The sequence below is a fragment of the Gymnoscopelus microlampas genome (genome assembly GCF_963454915.1).
Source record: "Gymnoscopelus microlampas genome assembly, contig: SCAFFOLD_52, whole genome shotgun sequence".
NCBI classification, from domain to species: Eukaryota; Metazoa; Chordata; class Actinopteri; order Myctophiformes; family Myctophidae; genus Gymnoscopelus; species Gymnoscopelus microlampas.
Genome location: NW_028155753.1, coordinates 286,896 through 304,188, shown reverse-complemented (window position 1 = coordinate 304,188; position 17,293 = coordinate 286,896). Strand labels below are relative to the sequence as shown.

Here is a 17,293-nt window from a genome sequence, read left to right as displayed (position 1 = left end):
TGATCACGTCGTCTTTTTGAGTTGTTGTTGGAAGATGCTTACTGCATTAAGGACTTCAGATGGCGCCTAGTAATTTATTTGGAATAAGAAAAAGTGCTCCTCGGAGCACAGGTCTCCACCAGGTCAGGTACATTATTGTGGCCTCCTGGTGGCGTTATAATAGGCCAATGTGAAAGGGGTGTAATTTCTTCTTAGGCTTTTCACGGCAATCAGACACTGCATTCATGATTTGAGGCTTTTGTTCCAAAAATGTGTTTTGCTAAGATTAGACCTGCTGGTGGCGCTATAACAGGCCAATGTGAAAAGGGTGCCATTCCTTCCTCGGCCTAGTGGGAATGTGCGTGTGAAATTTCACGGAAATCGCAAGCTGCGTTCATGATTTGAGGCATTTTGTTCAAAACGGACCAATCCTGCAAACTTTGGAAGCCAACCTTAGCCAATGAGGATGGAATATGGAAAATCGGACAGATCCGTGTTGATCACATGACTATAGAGATAATGTGTACCGATTTGCATGACGTTTGGATAAAATCTGTAGGAGTAAATGGGTTTTGCACAAATCGGCCTCCTGGTGGCGCTATAACAGGGCTATGTGAAACATTTTGGGCAGAGGTTCTGAATTGGCATCCAGGGAGTGTGTGTGGACAGTTTCGGAGCGAGCGGCCCAACGGTGTGGGAGATTAGCTGTTCACAGACGGACACACGGACACACACACGGACGGACACACACACACACACACACACACACACACACACACACACACACACACACACACACACACACACACACACACACACACACACACACACACACACACACACACACGGACGGACGGGGGGTAAAACATACTCTCTCGCCATGCCTTCGGCCTGGCGGAGACAATAAGAGGCAACCCTGCAGATAGGAGGAGCAGCCAGCCACTGTTTGTATGAGAGAAGTGCACACACACACACACACACACACACACACACACACACACACACACACACACACACACAGTGTTGGAAAAGTTACTAAAACATAGTAATATGTTATTACTTGTATATTACTTGTTTTAAAAGTAATCTAGTTACTTTACTTATTACTCCCTGCCAAAAGTAATTAGTTACTTATTACTTTAGTTACTTTTTTTTTCTCGCCCCCAGTAATTGCATCCTTTCTCCCCAAAAGTCTGACTTTGCATTTTCAACATTGGCAGTTGTTTTTTTACCAGCTTGCAAAGCTGGTCTACAAACCGACAGAGCTACTTCCGACACATTAGAGATTTGCATTAGACACATTACATTTGCATTCGACACATTTTCAACACATTTGCGCGTCATTGGCTGTCCTTTAAGCCAATGGGGATACTTTCCCAAATCCCATACTCTGCACGGGCGGGCCTCGTCCTCCCAAGCTATGGGACTAGACACGCCTCTGACTGCCCATGAAGACAGTCTTCTAGGGCTGGCTGATTTTCCAGAAGAGCTGCAATGAGCAATGAGCAAATGAAAAAAAACTTCTAAAATATTCTAAACCCACTATAGCAATCTGGTAATATCAGGCTACATATCACTTAAATGTCAGAGCTTAACTCGGCATGTAAATATGATATAAATGTGTTAATGTGAAGTGGATTCCTTCCAGCGCTAGCCGATTTTGGCTAATAGTAAGTCGCGGCCTAGCGCAAGCATAAGCCTCGCCTGGGAGTGGGGCCTTTACCCCAACATCGCCACGATGTCGGCGCGCTGCCACCCGCGACGTCCCGCGCCATGTAAACAAACTACCGGTTGTTGCTAATACTGTCTAAAGCATGTATGTGAATGCTTATGTCCAATACTGTGTTGCCGTTAGTTGGGTTTAAGCCAACAGCTGCCTATAATGGGCCGTCAGTGTGTAGCTAAGCCACGGGTAGCGATAGCATGCGGCTAACGTTAATGTTACACAACGCAGCTGTCGTCACTCAAACGGCTACGTTAAACATCTTATCAACAACCTGTATGAACGTTAGTGTGGTCAATGTCATCAATGCTAACTAATTAGCCCGTTGAACAGTGTTTTTTTGGTGTCTTTTGTGCCTTTCTGTGACACAATGTCACGGTGTAGCAACTCAGTGTTAAGTCACACGGAATTGAATAGCTTAGCACTGCCGGTCGTTCCTTCACAATAAAGGTTGCAATCAATTGCAAATAGCCGATCTACAAGCTCTCAATGCGTCGCGATACACACATTATACACATCTTTAGAAAACAGCTGATCTACAAGCTCATATATATATATGAGCTTATAGGAGTGCCTGCATTCAGTGTATTGTGAGGACGCCCCCCCCCCTCCCCCTCGCTCCACAAGACCTGATTGAATGGAATGTTAGAAACTGCAAATGTTAATGTAGGCTTTGACAATGTGTGTACATGGGGCTACTTAAAATATCCATTGTTTGCGTTTAAAGTCCATATTAAAGTAGCTATATATGTATGTGTGTGTAGGTGGGAAAAGCTATATATATATATATATATATATATATATATATATATATATATATATATATATATATATATATATATATATACAATTATATATATATATATATATATATATATATATATATATATTTAATAAGAGTCTCTCTCTCATCTAAGGGGTCCTTTCCTTGACCTGAAATACGTAGAATACCCAGGCCTGTGTTATTATATTATATGAATATAATCCAGGAGTATGCCATTTGCAGCCATAATGTCTTACTAATGTTTCAATAGCAGACCTACAAGCTCAATGACTTGCATCCACGACGCGTTGTGAGCTTATATCTGCTATTTTAGTCACGAGACACCGTCGTGCTGCGACGTGCTGCGAAGTGAAAGTTAGACTCTAGCCCAGAGCAGCAGCAGCAGAGAGAAAAAGAAACGGCATCAATAGTGAAACGTTGTGAAAAATACTTTGTTTTAAACACAAGCAGTACACCCAGTCGCAGCAACGTTGTTGTTGTTCATACGTGTATAGCGCAGAAGCTTTCTTTCATTACAACATGATCTTGCGTCGGACACTCTGCAAGAAGAACAAACAGCTGTGGGTCACTATCACTCGCCAAAATCAGCGTGTTTCATTAGCCATGGTTCACATGACGCTTGACAGTCATGTTTCAGGGCTACGTGTTTCATGTTTCATTAAAATAGCAGATCTACAAGGTCACAACGCGTTGCCACCTTGTGTGCTTGCAGATCTGCTATTTTTGTTTTTTTTATTGAACACTTTAATTAGAAAATACATTAATGAAACCAAATGGACCCATTTGGGTATTTTCTTCATGCAGTATTTATACGTTCACTTAAATAAAACATTTGAGTACTTTTTCCACCAATGATTATTAGGCTTAGGCTAAATTAATGTATTTAGGCATGACAGGAATAGCTTTGGAGGCAGTATATTTTGTATGTACCCCACTGGAACATGGGGAGTGCCTGCATTCGGTGTATTGTACGGTAACTTAGTGTTGAAGATGATTATAGTAGCCTTAAAGCTACTATTTGAATACTATTCTTTTGGCTATAGCCTACTCTGTGGCTGGCTGTGCGTCACTCTGATTGCGTCTTCCATTCATTCTGAAACGTGTTAATTGTCCACCACCTGACAATCATCAGCTGTCTTTTGTCATCTTAATTTCTTTACAGTTGAATGTTGTGCTGTTGACGACCATTAGGCTACTGCCCATTGCAATTACATGCGTACTAACTGCTCACCATCGGTCTTTTGTCCAGGATTCAGAACAATGAATACAACACTATCAACCCTTCCTACTGGGTGTGTGTGTGGGTGTTTATTTTCGTTGCTCCTACATTTCTGAAACACTGTTGTTTTGACTTGGGCAAGGGTATAGCCTACATTATGAAGTAACTATTTCAGCTGGTGAAAATAGCAGATCAGTGAGATTGTAAATCAATTATTTTTACCAGCTTGCAAAGCTGGTCTAGGAAGAGACAGACCAACTTTCAACACATTACAGATTTGCATTCAACACATTTGATTTGCATTCGACACATTTGCGTGATTGGCTGTCCTTTAAGCCAATGGGGATACTTTCCCCTTTCCCATACTCTGAACGCCCCCCCCCCCTGCAGCAAGCCTTAGGGCCATTAGCTGTGCAAACAAAAGACCTGGCATCTCTCTCTCTCTCTCTCTCTCTCTCTCTCTCTCTCTCTCTCTCTCTCTCTCTCTCTCTCTCTCTCTCTCTCTCTCTCTCTCTCTCTCTCTCTCTCTCTTCCCCCCCCCCCCATTGGAGTGGCTGAGATTTTATTTTAAAGACAACTTTTACATTTTTTGCTGCAGATTGGGGCAGAAAAAGCCTCCCGCACGCTGGTATATTATGACTTTGTCATTTCTTGTTCTCTTTTCTGCAGCCTACATTGTAAAATCCTCATTGTTGATTTAACTCTGAAAAGTGTTCTGTACACATGAAGGGTCCATTTGGTTCCATTTGTACACTCATTTGAATTATATTAACACTAAGACTTTTACTGTGTATGCATTCATAACTTACAGACTAAATGAAAACCATTTGACTATGAATTGAATACTTAGGACCTCAATGGAAAGAAGACCGCAAGGACTTTTTTGGAAGTATTTTAAATGTATTTAATGTATTTTTTGTCTATTAAAATATTCAAATTCGGAAAGGCAACATGTCGGAAAGCCGACTTGTAACCCTCAAACAGATAATGACTCATCATGAGACACAATCTTTGAACAACTTCTGTTGTTTAAAGCTCCAAACAGTGCTAGGCCAATAAGGCTACATGTGCCAGTGCATTTCAATTCCAAAAATATAGAAAAACTAACATTTCTATATGACTGACTGGCCATCAAAACTGAAAGCATCAAGAGGACTCAGTCCGGACACAGTTAAACAACAAAACCTCTTCATAAACTGCTATATTTCTTTGTAAACAAAATGTATTCTAATCAAATACAAAAATAAAAAGGCTCCCATAGCAACACATATCATCGTGGGTTTTTGACAGAATGTAGGAGCAAATGCAAGTAAAAAAAAAATCAATCATTCTGTATGACTGCTGAAAATGTCAAAGAAAGTCAAAAGTCAACAGCCTACAGCTAGGCCTATGTACTAGGCCTACAGTTAAGTGGGCATTGGACAATATGTTGGTGGACCCACTTACAGCCAGCCTCTCAAAAACCTTTTATCTGACAGTAACCAGTTAAACAACAAAACCTCTTCATAAAGTGCTTCATTTCTCTGTAAACAAAATTTATTCTAATAAACACAACACATATCATCGTGGTTCGTGGGTGTAGGAAATGTAAACTTCAAAACAATCATTCTGACTGACTGATATTTAGTGCATCATTCAGGACACAAAACAACATATCAGGAAAAGAAATCAAAAGTGTGTTCCACTTGACCACTTCATAGCAGCCTACAGCTAGGCCTGTGTACTAGGCCTACAGTTAAGTGGGCATTGAAAAAAAGTAATACATTACTTTTTGAAAAAAAGTAAAGGTAATATTATTACCTTTAACGTGAAAGTAATTAGTTACGTTACTAGTTACTGGGAAAAGGTAAAAATATTACTTTAAGTTACATATTACTTTAGTTACTTTCCAACACTACACACACACACACACACACACACACACACACACACACACACACACACACACACACACACACACACACACACACACACACACACCCCTTCTTTTTCACGTCTTTTCAACAGCATATGCAAAGAGAGACGGGTGATTTTTCTTTGCAACTGGCTAAAATAAAAGTGATGTTTATAGGCTGTTTTTTTCTGTAGTCTACAACAGTTTTTGCATGGACCGTATGAGAAGCCTGGTGACGCACTTACTGCCTTTAACCCATTAATACCTGGAGCTGTGTCATTTTTAGATTTGAGCTAAAAAGCATTATTTTACACTTTGGCTATTCAAAAATAGCAGATCTACAAGCTCATAGCGCAGCACTCAGAGCTTGTAGATCTGCTATTTTTGAAAAATCGTGAAAATGTGTGCAAATCTTCTGAATATATATATTTTTAAAGCGAACATTTTTAACTCAAATCGTTGCTTCTGGGGATCCCTGGAACAAAATATTTTGATGGGGGTCCGCGGCCAAATGCATATAATTTTGGGGGTCCTTGACATGAAAAAGATTGAGCACTACTGATATAGAAACATACGTTTTTCAGAAAACTTGAGATTTAGGAGACATTTAGAATCGGCTTCAGGTCTCAATGGGTTAAATTCCCCGTGATTGACGGACCGACAGTCACGGCATTGACTATAGGCTATAACTGCGCGCAGCATTAATGGAATATAATATATTCCAATATATATATATATATATATATATATATATATATATATATATATATATATATATATATATATATATATATATATATATATAAACCGCTCACAAAATGTAAGGAAACTTGAATTTGGGCCATTATATCTCCCCTTTACTAATACCAATCAGTAAAGTGTTATATATAATTTTCATCGGTGATTAGTCACCTTTACAACGAGGTACAGCTTGTAAGCATCGGGCATTCATGGAATGAGCAACACAGGCAAACGTGTGGGTAGCGCCGAGCAAAAATGTGCCAAAATCACCCAATATGCTTTTGCTGGTAATCGCTCTTGTTTTGAGCGACCTGCCAGCGCACACCTGCTGAGAGGTGGGTTCTGCAACTTTGCGTTCTGCAACATGGGTTCTGCAACTTTGTTGAGTTTGTGTATGCTCCAAGCAGCAACACTGCCCCCATAGAAAGATGCCACGTTTGTCCCTTCAGGATAAGGCCTGTGCAACAGGGCAAGTGAAGCTGGTGTTCCGTGACGTGTCAGAAGAGGCCCAAAATGCGGGTTACCCGGCTGGTAGATGTTACAAAAGTAGTGGAGGAGAAGAGAGACATCGCGGACCCAGAGTTTCCATATTCACCATTTATTCAGACTCAGAGCAACATAGCAGCATCATAGCAGAGAGCCAGGGCAGAAGCCCTGGCCTGCAGCACAGCCTAACGCCCTACCAGTACTGTACTAACTTCACAGTCACATATCAGTCACCTTTATACAGTAAGTTCACATTTGAATGCAGATGGTTCATGTGGGTGGGGGTCAATGATCCCCCACCTGTTCAAGGAGTTCTTTGATCCTTCACAAATGGTAGCCTACTGTCTCTCTATCTGCTTCCTATATCCTGCTCAAGGTGTGATCAGGATGATAAGACAAATACATTTAAATGACTGTACTTCACAGCTATGCAGAGTCCTTGAGTAGCCGCTGCCAGTGTGTCTGGCTCTGAGTTAACACATGATTATTCTGACTTTAGCTGTAGTATATATTTCTTTAGTATCATTCTATGTGTTTTTACTTGCATACTGGTATATTAAATATGACCAGATACGACATTCCCCCCACGAAAGACTCTAACGTCTTTCGCAACAAGTATATTAAATAGAACAGTATGAAAGAAAAAACATCAAACGATAACATTCACAACTCACACTTATACGACCCCCCAAGACCACGGCTCGACTCCAAACAGAACAAAAGACATTCAGTAAGATTCAACACAAACAACACATTCAGACAAAACAACTTAGATACAGGCATCAAAGTTACACAATAAAATCATACAGTGATTTACATTCAATTTCAAAATAAAAATAGACAAACTGTTTCACAAAATCAAGCAAGAATATCAGTATCTAGAAACAATATCGGCTTACATCTGTTGCCTATGTCATGGGTCACATGACGCTGGACTGATTTCAGAAGGCAAAATACTGAACCTATTTAAAAATATAACAAGCTTAAAATATAAAACACTCAGAAAATCTTATTCAGAGAAAATACATAGGATGCTCTCTTTCGCATCAACCTATATTTCCCCTTCCCAATCAGTGTGTAGGTCCTCCCTGTTAACCTTAAACTCTGGAATAAAATATTACACAGCAAACAAACTTGGATGCTGACAGTCTACAGTTGAATCATACATTTCACCAAACGATAAAACTTCTCTTCCGACCGATGTCCCCTCGCGCCAAGCACCAGTTAGTAACCAAAAGACAACATTACGCATGTACCTCGTCACGGGAATCGCCCGGTCTTCTCAGCACTAAGCTAACATTGTACCAATTAATTCCACATGATTCACTTCAACGGAGATGCCCACATACGATACCTAGAAGGAGTGTACCTTTAATGAAATAATAACTCACAAAGTAAGCTCACATTAAAAACCAGTGACCAGAAAGTGTCACAACAAAATCCTCTTTACACTGTCTCTCACGGCAACAAAAAATAGACGCTCCGCGGTTTAATTCACTTTACCACTTTCAAATATAACCTCTCGTCCTGTATTGTCAGTGTTCCCATCCGAAAATGCTGCTTTCGTAGTCTCTTTCTGAATGTCCACGCACCTCAGCAAAAAAGCTGAGCGCCGTTCCCAGGTGGTATTTGTCTTCCAGCCAAAAAATAGCCTCTCCATTCTCACCTCTCCTCCCCCCACGGAGGACAGCGACCAGCAAGTCCTCCGCAACGCCGTCCGCCACGCGCCGACAGCCACCATGGAAAGAGTAGAGAAGTGTAGCCATCTAAGATGAGGTCCCGAGGCCGTCGCAGCCATCACAGCGTCGCCGCTGCGAGGTCCTACATCATAGGCACCGTAGAAACCCAGGTCGCGCTGACGTCTCCACGGCTTGCATCGCGGAGGTCCTCCACGCCGTAGGAAGACTCCCGTGGATCCAACCAAACGTCCTCCACACACAGCCAGGCCCGCACCCGCGGCGACCTCAAAACACACAGGTTCTTTAATCGATGCACACGCAGAAAAGCATGCACAACAATGGAGCTGGCTCGCCAAATGACGTGTCAGAAGAGGCCCAAAATGCGGGTTACCCGGCTGGTAGATGTTACAAAAGTAGTGAAGGAGAAGAGAGACATCGCGGACCCAGAGTTTCCATATTCACCATTTATTCAGACTCAGAGCAACATAGCAGCATCATAGCAGAGAGCCAGGGCAGAAGCCCTGGCCTGCAGCACAGCCTAACGCCCTACCAGTACTGTACTAACTTCACAGTCACATATCAGTCACCTTTATACAGTAAGTTCACATTTGAATGCAGATGGTTCATGTGGGTGGGGGTCAATGATCCCCCACCTGTTCAAGGAGTTCTTTGATCCTTCACAAATGGTAGCCTACTGTCTCTCTATCTGCTTCCTATATCCTGCTCAAGGTGTGATCAGGATGATAAGACAAATACATTTAAATGACTGTACTTCACAGCTATACAGAGTCCTTGAGTAGCCGCTGCCAGTGTGTCTGGCTCTGAGTTAACACATGATTATTCTGACTTTAGCTGTAGTATATATTTCTTTAGTATCATTCTATGTGTTTTTACTTGCATACTGGTATATTAAATACTAGAGTTTCGGGGGGCTACGCCCCCCTCAACCCCAGCCGCGCACGGGGCCCAGCGTGGCCGTGTGTATATTGGGGGACCCAAATCGCCGGAGTGAAACTGTGGAAAAGTTTTTTTGAAAAAGGAAAAAATGTGAAGAAATAATATTTGTTATGTTTCAGGGGGTCCACAGGGGGTCCGCGGACCCCCTGATGATCCACTGACCCCCTGTGGAGTGTTGGGACGCGCGGGGACACCCCTGGAACATTGCGGACCATTTCGGTGTTTTTTTTTTTTTCATGAAGGTGGTTGCTTGTTTCTGGCGCAGGCTGTGCAAACCTGGCAACCCAGCGCATGCTGCCGCACGTTTAAGTGGCGTAGCGTCATGAGGGTCAGTGGGGCCGTGGCTCGGTCAGTGAAGACCCTGTAGTGCGGATGATATGTGGCATAGAGGGGCAGATTGTAAATCCACAGAGGAAACATCCGTGGGCTACCATTGGTTCAGCGATGTGTGCGGTCGCCCTGCGGCCCCTCCTCCTCTACCAATGTGCAGTATTGAGAGCCCTGACGTCACAACAATTGGAGCGATGGGCACTGCACTGTGGTTGGTTAGGGTACACCTAGGGCCCAGGTAGAACCCAGTTAAAGCCTGCATGGGCAAACCCAGTTAGGACCCGCCTTGGTCCCACATAAACATGGCTAGTTGGGGCCCACCTAAGGGCCAGGTAGAAGCTACTTATAGCCTGCATGGGCATCGCAGTTGGGACTGAAGTGGATGCCGCTGACATTGCTGACATGGGGTCCATATGGTTTAGGCCACCTTGAAACCATATGGGAACTACGCTGGCATGCTGGCTGTAATGCAAACGCTGCATCATACCTGCAGTGTGTAGTTTGATGTTGTGTGTGTAGCAGATATACCTGCAGTGTGTAGATCAATGTCCATAGGAAAGTCAATGCCCAGCAGTGTTTTTTTTCCCCAGCAGAGTTTCTAGTGTCTCTGTGTCTCTCTGGAAGAGGTTGCACATGAACTCTGCAGCCGCACTGAGGCGCTCCAACACAAACACTCTGACATTAAGCTGCTTCACACAACAAACATCAGCACCACGCTGCTGTTTGTCCAAAAGACACAATATCTCCTCTCCCACCGACGTCATGTGTTCATTTATCGACAGCCGTACAGACTCCTTTTGACACATTTTACGTCGTTTATCCAGCTCTCACTGACTCTCCACATCGGGCTGTTATTTTGCTGCGATCAAGTCAACGATGTGAGAGATTAGCTATCACAGACGGACGGACAGGGGGTGAAACATAGTCTTGCGCCATGCCTTTCGGCCTGGCGGAGACAATAAAAAAGCGAAAGTAAAGGAAATGGCCATTTCTGCAACAGAAGTAGTCAATAAACTATGCTATGAAAACATGGGCCACATTGGCAAAGAATGTAAGAAAGAGGCAATCATGTAGAAAATAGCCGATCTCCAAGCTTACAAAGCCTGTCAACGTGAGGCGTTTCGAGCTTGTAGATCGGCTATTTTGACAATATTTACTTGTGGAACGGAGTCAAACAGAATGGGGGGGTCCCAGATCAAGTACGTGTATTTGGGGGGGGGGGGGGGGGGGGGGGGGGGTGAAAGGGTTGATAAACACTGCTCTAATCAGAGCGAAATTATCTGAAATTACTACATGACCATAATGCAGCCTAACATGCGTTGCACGGGGCGGTCCTGCCATTACGTTAGTTACTGTAGTTGCTGTGGAGCTACATAGTTCTCCAGAAGACACACACAAACATACACCATGTACAATGGACGAACTGAGCAGCAATATAGACATTCACCACACGAACGTGCATTGTTGACAAAGTGATTGCACAGCCGCTGCAGGCATGACAACCAGGTTAGCGTTAGCGACATGGCAGCTATCACAGCGCCCTGTCCGTCGTGCTGCAACTGCCTGTGATGGCTACAGCAGTAACAGCAAGCTGTCTGCGATGCCATTGTCTGGAGACTGCTCTTAGCGTGACACGACCAATGAGAGTGAGCGCTGTAGTTGTTGCTAAGATACGGTGGCGTCTCTGCCCCATAGCTTGTACATCTCTCACACATGATTGGCGTAGGCTGCGTTGCCAGGTCTGACTTTGTGTCTAAGCAATGGTCGGCTTATTTTTGCGCGCCTTTGGGCTCGTTTGCATTGTGCGCACGGCAGCGCTTGTTTAGCGTACGTCAGCGCGACGTGGCAGCGGACGTGGCAACGTGAAAGGTGATTGGCTGGTGAAAAGAAACACCCGACGTTACACCAGAAATGGTGCCTGGAGAAAATGGTGACCAAAAAAAAAGTTTGGAAAAAAAGGAAAAAACCCCCGCAGCGGCTGCCTGCTGTTGTGGTGATGAGGTCGTGCGCACGGTAAACGGTACGAAGCTGCCTCCCCTTCCGTTTTGTCCGACATTTGGTGAGTAGAATTAATTATGTTGCGCGGTGGAAAAGGTGTAGTGAACAGTGAGATGTCCCCTACGCGAGGCGTAAATTCAGCGCGGCCGCCGTGGCGAGTCAGTTGGCGACATGTGGTCTGGCGGTGCGTTGTTTATTCGATAACAGAGCTGTGGGGTGTGGACACCGAGGGTGCGGAAGTCGGTCACCATTTATATAGTTAGATGACCAGATACGACATCCGTTACGCAGATTACGCATTATTTGGTCTTAGCCCTGGTACCATTGGCAGGTGTGTGCCAGTCAAAGGTGTGTGACTGGCACCTGAGCATGGGCCCTGCAACTTTGACATCTGTCTTTGGTACCGTTGTGCATATCTTGCCTGTAAATCTATGGTTCCTCGGTGAAGCAAGGGGTCTGGGTTGTTGTCTTCCTTGTTGACTTCACCAGTCTCACAGAACTTAGTCTTAAGTTTGGAAATGGTACCAGGGCTAACACCAAATAATGCTGTCACTCTGCATAACGGAACACCAGCTTCACTTGCCCTGTTGCACGGGCCTTATCCTGACAAAAGTGGCATCTTTCCATGGGGGCAGTGTTGCTGCTTGGAGCATACACAAACTCAACAAAGTTGCAGAACCCATGTTCAGGTGCCAGTCACTCACCTCTGAGGCAGTCACATACCTGTGACTGGCACACACCTGAAGCCCATTGACTGTCATGAATGTCACGACATTGAATGTCTGCAGAAAAGTGTAACAGGCCATTTTTGCTCGGCGCTACCCACACGTTTGCCTGTGTTGCTCATTCCATGAATGCCCGATACAAGCTGTACCTCGTTGTAAAGGTGACTAATCACCGATAAAAATGATATATAACACTTTACTGATTGGTATTAGTAAAGGGGAGATATAATGGCCCAAATTCAAGTTTCCTTACATTTTGTGAGTGGTTTATACAGTATATATGTGTATCCTTATATTTCAAATGTAATCAGCACTGTGGGCTTCTCTTGCTAATGTTTACTGAGTTGACTCGCACACCACTTACACATAAAGCATGCAGCATTATAAACTAATTACTTTAAACCATAATGCTTTGGTAGGTTACAAAGTTAAAGGTAGGGTGAGTGATTTTCTTTGGTTAAAATAAGTGTTAAATAGCTCTGTATTCTGATAGTACTCATTGCTATAGAGTGTTTGTTCAGTAAAAGGAGTCTCCATGTCTCTCCAGCTTTTTATAAAACAGAAAATGCATTTCGTTACTCATTGCTATAGAGTGTTTGTTCAGTAAAAGGAGTCTCCATGTCTCTCCAGCTCTTTATAAAACAGAAAATGCATTTAGTTTTAGTTGCAGTTTCATTTCCAATTTTATCCAATCAGGATAGAGAACTCAGTCAGGATACAGATTAAACAAGTGAAATTGGAAGTGATGACACTAAGATGTGAGCAGACAAAATTGGAACTGGAACACTATAAAAATTAAGCTTAAAAATGGGTACTTTCTCCTGATTGGCTGAGATTTTGACACCTACCGGAAAATGTATTTTCTGTTTATGAAAGAGCTGGAGAGACGGGGAGACTCCTGTTACTGAACAAACACTCTATAGCAATGATTACTATCAGAATATAGTCCTTTAACCTTTTAACAAAATACTTTTTTTTTTAACCAAAAAATATCACTTACCCTACCTTTAATAATGTGAATGCCATGTTCATTTTGCATGGGCTGTGCGGCGCGCTGAGAGCGCAGTAGTGCACTGGACTGGAGATTCTATGGTGTAATTAATGAATGCAATCAATGAAAGGGTCGTAGTCATATATCTATCTATCTATATGTAACCATATGGATTTTTGAGGTTACTAAAAACATAAACTACTGACTACGCCAGTTGGAATTTCACCAACAACCAATTAAGGCTTTAACTTTAGAAAAGGAGGTTCGTAACAGAGCTTAAAGAACTGGGTAGGGAGGCTCAGGAAAGACACCAAGTTAGAAAATATATCATTTTATTCACATTAAATTAAAAACGGCTTCTAACAATTTAGGTGTTGTGTGCTTTGTTTGCTGTGTATTCATTTGTGTTTATTGAGTCAACAATGGAATGAAAATGGTAACTCATTGAGGAAGACCATGACTAATTTATTAATGTGGCCTAATGCACTGTTTTAACTTGATATGAATAAAATGTCAACTTTAACCTGGTGTCTTCCCTGAGCCTCCCTACCCAGTTCTTTAAAGCTCTGTTACGAACCTCCTTTTCTTAAGTTAAAGCCTTAATTGGTTGTTGGTGAAATTCCAGCTGGCGTAGTCAGTAGTAGTTTGTTTTTAGTAACCTCAAAAAGTCCATTTGGTTACATATACATTAGAGAAAAGTCAGCCCTTCCAGAGCCACTGGTGTCACTGAAGCCATTTCATTGTTTCGGTATCAACACAACAACAACATATCACATGTCACTACAACACTAGCCACAAGGATTCATTTTTTCGTTGTACTCTGTGACAATGACAATAAAGCTACTACTACTAATCAGTAAGGCAATGTAAAGCATTTACGCATTGCGTAGTCTACTTTTCATTGTTCACTAAACATTTGCCTCCTCAGAGCATAATTCATTTCGTCCAACACAAACTCACCACATTAGCGACCACACCGGAAGGGTGTGAACACTCGGCGTGAGCACAGCCGAGCAAAAACGAAGCGGCAGGCATTGAAATCTGTCCATCTCCAAAACAAAAACAGACGCGAGCCCTTCAACCCCGCTGTTGCTTTCGCTTTCGTTTTCGCTGCTTCTCCCTTCTTCCAACATTGCGCGCCTGCCTGTGTTCACGTCCTCTGTGTGTGCATGTGTGTTTGTTACTGTGCCTTTGTACTTCCACGGTTTGTCTGCGCGGTCTTCCACACCAGGAACAGTGTTGCCAGATCGTGCGCGAGAAAACCAGCAACCAGATACATGAAAAAACAAAAGAGAGAGGGAGAGATACGGTGGATCTATATAAATAATATACATATGAATATGGATATTATATGGATATTTATATATATTATATATATATATATATATATATATATATATATATATATATATATATATATATATATATATATATATATATATATATTATAGAGACCAACAAACACAAAGCACCGCGCAGCGGATAGGGGGAAGGGGCGCGCAAATATAATAGACTGAATTTTAGCAGCATTCCAATCAATCTATATATCTCAATAAACAAATCACATTTGTTTTTAAATCAACAATCATGTTGCTTTAACTTGAGGACATCAAACAAACAATTGACATTGAATTACAACACACGTTCTAATTTGTGCCACAAATGGTTTATGAGGATTGTGGAGGATTCTCCTCCTTCTCCCTTCTCTCCCTCTGTAGTTTGATTTACAGGCTTCTTTCAGGTGCGGGGCTTTATAGTGTAGTGATGCTGATTAGTGATTGGGGAATGACTTCAGACAGCTGCCACTCCCACTCGACCTTTCAGTGGAGACACCTGGGAGGTTGCACGTTACAAAGGTAAACTTGGGTCCGACGGTTCGCTCTGCTCTTCAGCGGGAAGCAAGACGACCAGTCGCCTGAAGTCTCTGTGAAGAACTGTCGCTGGGATCTCTTCTTCGAGTTTTTAGATGTTTGGTGATTTGCTTTTACTTTTGCTTTGGTAGGCCTTATGACAGGAATAGGGTAGCTTGGGAAGGTTCTGACGTTGACATCCCTCACAATTCCTTTGCTATCTGAGTTGACACTGACCACTCTTGCAATCCTGAACTGACCCCTAAGGGCGTTTTGGTCAGCAACCCAGACGATGTCTCTGACTGAGACATTTCTCTTGGCTGTATGCCACTTGTTCCTTACGAATAGGTTAGGACCAGCAAGTTGACTCCAGTTAACTTGCTTTTGCATTTATTTAAGCCTTTTGTAGGGATAGTCACTGAAGTCGAAAGTTCTGACATCTCCACTCTGCGATGCTCGTACGAGCAGTGGACAGTTAGGAGTGATGAACTGAACGCTGTCTTCTCGGCTCTGTGTCCTGGCGTCAATTGGTCTTTCATTCGCAAGATTAGCTGCCATGTAGAAAGTTGTTTGGAATTCACTCCAACTTAGCCCTGACTCTCCTCCCAGACTCTCCAGTGCTCTCTTGATGATTCGCACAGCAGCTTCTGGAGAATCAGCTGGATGAATTTTCCATGTCCATTCTGTGCCATTCTTGGCAGCTCTCTCTTCTAGGGTAGCTTTGTCAAGATTGGCTAGGAATTGGTACTGATCTTCTAAGACTGGCTTAGCCCCTACGAAGTTGGTACCTGGATCTGACCAGATCTTCTTTGGATGACCTCGTAGTGCTGTGAACCTCTGGTAGGCGAACAGGAAACTTTCAGTGGATTGAGAGTTCACCAGCTCTGTATGAATAGCTCTGGAAGCCATGCAACAAAATACAACTCCCCAAACCTTCAGTGACACTCTTTTCTTGACATCATCCTTGACTTGGTAAGGTCCGAAGAGGAGTCTACTGTTGTGTATTTGAAGGGGGCAGCTGGTTCTGTCCTCTCTGGAGGTAGATCACCCATTATTTGCTGGCATATTTTTGCTTTTGTTTTTCTGCAGAGTATGCGGTCTTCGACCACTTTCTGAGCAATTCTCCGACCCTTCACGACCCATGCTTTTCTTCTCATCTTGAGCAAGGTTCCAGCCACTCCATCGTGGTTCTCCTCGTGGGCTTCTCGTGCTAACAGTGTTGACACCCAGGCTTTATAAGACAAGATAGGGACAGCAACTTTATCTTCATTGAAGATCTGCATGCGACCCCCACAGACCAACAAGCCAGTTTCTTGGTCCCTGTAGACTGCCAGCCTGTCTGTGGTTGTGCTTGGGAAGTTCTTGCTGTTCTGCAAGAAAGATGTCTCTTAGGGCGTCTTCTCGCTTTTTCACTGAGATGACTTGTGAAGACGACACTGCCTCCCACTTTGGACTGTTTGCAGTTTGTCGTTTCCCTCTAATGAACTTCTTTGCTGCTCTCCAAATCCAAGCAACTGTCTTGACGAGTCGGCTTAGGTTGCTGAACCGCTTGACGTTCACAAGGTTTAGGACGGCTGATCCTGCTGGTGGCCTTTTTGGTTGTGTTTGAGTTGGTTCCTGCTCCTGCTTTAGTTCTGACGGCTTTTGTGTGTTGGCATACTTTGGATCTGATGGCACTTGTGCCTTGGCCTTTGCTCTGGTTAGTGCAGCAACAAACGCTTTCTTTTGAAATCTGTTGACACTGTCTCTGGCAGATGTCACCCACTCTTTGGCAGATTTAATTGGCCATTCATCAACTTCAAGAATGTTGGTCCGTTCTGCCATTCTGAACTTTCATCCAGGTATTGAGGACTGGCCCCTCTGGTTATGATGTCAGCAATATTAAGAGGACCAGGAATCCACCACCAGTCTTGGATGGCTGTTGTGTTCTGGATCTC

General features: G+C 43.2%; 1 protein-coding gene across 2 annotated transcripts in view; it reads left to right on the top strand.

The window, feature by feature from the left end:
- Positions 1–17,293, top strand: part of LOC311041289 (ras-related protein Rab-35-like) — a 105,135-nt gene that overhangs the window by 776 nt on the left and 87,066 nt on the right. The window lies entirely within an intron of this gene.